The 5616-nt window shown below is 34.5% G+C and overlaps 1 pseudogene; it reads left to right on the forward strand.

The window, feature by feature from the left end:
* The first annotated feature begins 806 nt into the window (after positions 1 to 806).
* Positions 807 to 1617, forward strand: LOC102489394 (OCIA domain-containing protein 1 pseudogene; annotated as a pseudogene).
* Positions 1618 to 5616: the final 3999 nt, after the last annotated feature.

The raw sequence follows: 5616 nt of genomic DNA on the forward strand, positions 1-5616 counted from the left end.
ATTAAAAGTTTTTGACATTAATGTGGGGTTAATTTGCAGTAACCAAAGTGTGTCAGTGAACAACTAATGTTTTCATATTTCCCTTTGATAGTGTTTTCCTTTTTATAATTCTGGCGTATATGTGAATGACTAATATTTTCACATTAGTAGAAGACTAATTTCATATTTCATTCTACTTTCAGGAATAATCTATAAAAATCTAATGAATGAATTATATTTGACAAAAATATTTATAACTTTGCAAATGTATTTACATTCACTCTAAAGTAGCTCGAGAACCAGCTCTATAGCACAGGGCTAATGTGGTGCTCAAGAGCAGCCAGATTCCCACAGAGCAACTGCGGTTCGAATCCCTGTCCCACTTTACCTAAAACACACCAGTATATGCACATCCGATGTACTGGTGCACTGGAGGGCTGGAGGAAGGGGATTATGGCATGAGCAGACCCTACAAATGAGGGTGCACTTTCCTCTCTCATTCTCATACATGTTCTTATGCATTCTATCATAAAAAGGGAGAAAATAGCTTGATATCAAATATAATGACAAAATAAGTTAATGAGTGACGATACTATTAACTTTCTTTGTTTTGCCTGTGCAATCCAAAATATGAGACAATCTTGAATTTTTCGATTTTCTGTTAAGCTAGTATACTGACACCATTTCAGTGTGTCGAGTTTATTGAGATACTGGAAGGGTCTTCTTTGCTCACATCACCTGTGATCTCATATTTACAGTGACTGTAACTGTTTTAATTATGTAAACATCCCCTCTGAGCCCTGTGCCTATGGTCCTTCAGGCTCACCATGCCATTGCCTGCTGCTGTCATTGGGCAGAAGATTAATGGGAGGGCTAACGTTCGAGAGACAAATGTAGAAGTTCCAAGATCAACACATAAAGGCTGATTATACTCAACAGAGGAAGAAAGACAAGTTGTCACTGATTGCAATGATGAAAACTTCTAGTTCCAACAAAATAATGGAAGCAATACATACAATATTTTGAAGGAAATTCATATATTACCCCATCTGGAAACTGCCAACTTTTCTGCTGTGCCTTTGGCTTCAACTATTATGTTGATTACTCAAGTATTAACTAATAAAGGTATCTTTTCAAATCACCTCAGATATGGTTCCATCCTCAAACATATCATATCTTGGGATACTTTGCTGGAAAGCTTTCTTATGTGAAAACTTCCAAAAATCTGGCAATTTCTCCTCTTGGAGAATCTTTATGATCAGGACAAGCACACTGGGCACTATGCTTCAAAGTCCAAGTGCGACTCCACTGGGAGAAGTCAGTCATCTTTTGGGACATCCCCAGTAGCAGATAACATAGATAAAGAGGTGCTTCCTCACTATGAGCCAATTCTATTCAGTGCTTCTGTGAGTGAATCTACTCCCACTGATCATGTTGCCCAAGGACCCGATCCTACTTTTGAAGGAAGTCCTACAAGAAAAAATATTATATATGAGGAATTAAGGAATAAGAATAGAGAGTCATATGAAGTAGTTACAATGCAAAAGTCTGAGCTCTCAATCAGACCTATACAGAAAAAAGTGACAAAAACAAAAAGAAGTCAAAGGAAACAAGTATGAAAATACTTAGGATGAGTGAAAAATGCCTTTGGTGGATGTGAAGGAGTTTCAGTATCCAGTCTCATCTCAGAGGTCAAAAATGCCGGCATGCTTTGAACTCAGCAGCAGTCTTTGTAAACACATTTTAAACTAGAGCCCCATTTGTCCAATGATGTTTTAAATACACAGATTTTACTAGTGTGTAAATGTATTCATCTTGAGGAACTTAGAAGAATGATGGTATAATGCTCAGATTGCGTACGGGGTGTGAGATCATTTCATGTTACAGGGCAAATGTGTGCTTATACTATTGAGAGATGTGAAGCCCTAGAATCAGCATATGTGAAAATAAACAATATCCGCATGTGAGTTGGGGCTATTGGGGAGTAGGCATAATTCTACGTGTTAAGCTGTATGTCAAAAAACTTACTGAAAAGCTTTTCCACCGTATTTGTTGTATTATCTTAATGTTAATGGTAAATAATGGGTAAAGAAACATGATAAAAAATGCTTGTAAGTCGACTAATGCAGGTTATTCTTTTAATTGTCATTAAAACGTTCTTTCATATATCTTGAAGTTCTAATACCTTTAAATAAGAACTGTAAGTAGAATAAATATTTCATAAGCTTTATTCATCCACAGTAATGATGAGTAATTTTCTATTCTTTTGTCTGAAACTTTGTTTAATGAGAAATACTGAACTGCACCATCAAGGTACATTCATGAGAATGCACTCATTGAATTCCCTTGAAATTGGAAAATGTATGTGTTCACTGGAGCATTTAAAAGGATGCACAGCACAGGCTAATTTATTAGAGGAAAGTCAAACTAAATCTCAATTAGAGTAAAGGACCACAATTAATCATTTTCTGGAAAGTCCTCAGGGTCAGATGGGATAGACTTTATAAATACTTTACAGTCATACGTTTCCACCCCAAATTTAAAGACAAAAATCTTTGCTCTTTGATTCCATTTCAGTTAATAACGTCAGTTTTAGGTGCTTTGCCTCATAAAATAAATGTTACCTTTTCAGATCTCTTCCTGATTTCAAGGTCATTGTTTTAATAAGACAATGTCCAATATACCTCATTAATAGTTACATCCCATGTGAGATTTTATTCCTGGATGCACTGTTTCTCTATTTATGTAACACAACCCCAGTTGACTCCCCTAAAAGCTAAAGAGTTTTAAAGTGGATCAGAAAAACTAATTTCAAATGTTTTATGTGATACTTTATAAATGCCTATCATATCTATATAACTTTGTGTTAACATACTAGATTTAGGTTTGTCCCAAGAACAAATGTGCCTTATTTGTAACATTTTCTGGTAATTATTGAATAACTGTTCTATGTATTAGCTCTGAATTTTCTGTATCTCACATAATATTTTTAATTGAACAAAACCCCAAAGGAACTTCAGTAAGCATGTGGGAATTATTCTAAAAGAAGTTTTGTTAAGAGACTTGCAATTTTAATCAAATGGCTTTAGGGTGGAGATAAGAGAACAGAAAGAGAAAAATTATTCAGTTCAAAAAATTTCAGTAATTAGGGCAGCAGCAGATAATAGTTTAAGTTAAAGATTAAAAAAAAAAAAAAGGAAAGAAACTTTCCTTTTAGTTTCCACTGCTAAAAAAGGCAATAAGTTTTGAAATATCGTAAAAAGTATGTTTTAGACTTATTTGTGTACTCTATAATATTAAGTTTATCAAATGTAAGTAGATAAGTTTTGATACTACTTTACCTTGGAAAGAAACAAAATAATGTCATTAAACGTATAGTAGTAGTAAATATATTTGATATACATGCAAAAATGATAAGGGTATAGACTTTATTCATTTGATTTTTATGTCTTTTTTATTATTATTTTTTAAATATTATAGTGGGACCAGCAAATGGCATAATGGTTACATTGCTGGACTCCCACATAGTTGACCATGGCTCAAATCTCAGACCTGGCGACTTAAAACTCACACATGGGTGAGTGTTCATGAGTGCCCAAAGAACCCAAGAGGCAATGGAGAAGTAGGGATTGCAGTGTATCCATCTCCCTGGGACATGACTCCTCATTTTTTTGTATTTCTGTCTCTCTGTCTCTCTGACAAGTGCACATGTCCTATAGCAAAAATCTCTAAAAAAATAGAAGGTATTTATTATAGTGCACTTGTGGTGAGATAAAGAGAAAGAGAGAGAGAGAGAGAGAGAGAGAGAGAGAGAGAGAGAGAAAATGAGAAGCACTTCTCAGGGGCAATGTCCTACAAACCTGTCTCCTTCATTCTCCTCCTGGGATTTCGTACATACAAGTGCCCAGTATGTTCTTTTTTTTAACTGCCAGTGTATAGAACTCAAATTGCCAGTCAGTCGGTCAGTGAGATCCAGCCAACTTAATAACTATGCCACCATCTGGCACCACTGAGGTTTCTCTATAACAATGTAAGTAAGAGTGAAGATCTTGAAGACTGTATTTATTCAAGATTATTTCTTCTCATATACATCTTCAAGAGCTATTGCTCACGTTAAAAACAAAAACAAAAACAAACAAAAACCGAAAAAACTTCCATTTCATTACTTAATTAAAAGTGGAAGTAAGTCCTTATCAAAGTGCATCTCAGTTGAAGAGAAACAGTTTTCCCTTATGTTGCATACGGGTCTGGGGAGAAATGTGCACAATCGGTTCACTTTTGAATCAATAAGATTAATGCTAGTCTCATTAATACAAAATTTATTGTATATTAACTTAGTAACACAAATAATGGGCTGGACCCATAGCTTCATGGTTAAGGGAGCTGGATTCCACATGGCTGACTGGAGTTTGAGTCTGGGCTCTGGTCACTTGAAAGACACACTGGGCAAGTGTGTGTGCATGCCCCAAATCCTGACAGGATGAGAAATGGAGAAGATAGTATGTGACCATTTCATATTGTGGGATGCTTTCTCCTGTTCCCTATAAGATGCTACCTGATAATTAAAAAAAAAAAAAGAAAGAGAAAAAGAAAGAAGAAAGAAAGAAAAAAAGAAAGAAAGAAAGAAAGAAAGAAAGAAAGAAAGAAAGAAAGAAAGAGAGAGAAAGAAAGAAAGAGAAAGAAAGGAAGGAAGAAAGGCAACTAGTAATATATACTATATTTTACATTATACTTAAGAATGAATATTTACTCAGATAATTTAATACATTAACATTCAATGTTATTATTGATATTTCCAGACTCGTCTCTACCATTAAATTGGCCTTATTCTTGGTTGTTTTTTTGTTCTCTTGTTGTTGTCTGTCTGACTTTAGTTTTCTTGATAGAGAACTCCTTTCAAAATTTCTTGAAAAGCAGGTCTGGATAAGGTAAATTCTTTCAGTTTTTGTTTATCTGAGAACGTTTTTATCTTCCCATATAAAGGATAATCTTGCTGTGTATAGTATTCTTGGTTGGAATTGTTTTTCATTTAACACTTTGAATATATTTCCTCATTCTCTCCTTGCTTGCATTGTATTTGATGAGAAGTTCAGTGTTTGCCTGATGGGATAGCCTTTGTAATTGACTTGACATTTTTCTCTTGCCAATCTTAGTATCTTGTCTTTGTCTATGGTTTTGGTTAATCTAGCTATGATTTGCTGTGGAGAAGATCTTCTTGGGTTGATTCTATTTGAGGTCTTTTGTATTTTTGGGGTCTGGATGTTTGAGTGCCTCTCTAGACTTAAAATGTTTTCTTTCAGAATTTCATGAAATAAATTATCAATGCCCTTATTAGCTTCTTCACCTTCTGGGATACAAATTTTTTGGATGTTTGGGTGTTTCATGGTACCCAGTATTTCCCATATATTAGCCTCAGTTTTCTTGGCTGTTTTCTCAGTACTTTTGATCATTTTTTCTAGACCAATAGTAACCAGAAAGATAATATTGAGCCCTTACTACAAAGAACTGTCTGAAGTTTTGGGTTTTAGTGGTGGTATCTCCCTTTTGAAAACACTCTTAAAAACTTGTTTGTAATTAAGGCATGTTAGAAAAATGCTCACTCACTCTATCATAAATATATATATATTCTTTTGGAGA

The sequence above is a fragment of the Tupaia chinensis genome, unplaced genomic scaffold, assembly GCF_000334495.1.
Source record: "Tupaia chinensis unplaced genomic scaffold, TupChi_1.0 Scaffold000033_1, whole genome shotgun sequence".
Lineage (NCBI taxonomy): Eukaryota > Metazoa > Chordata > Mammalia > Scandentia > Tupaiidae > Tupaia > Tupaia belangeri.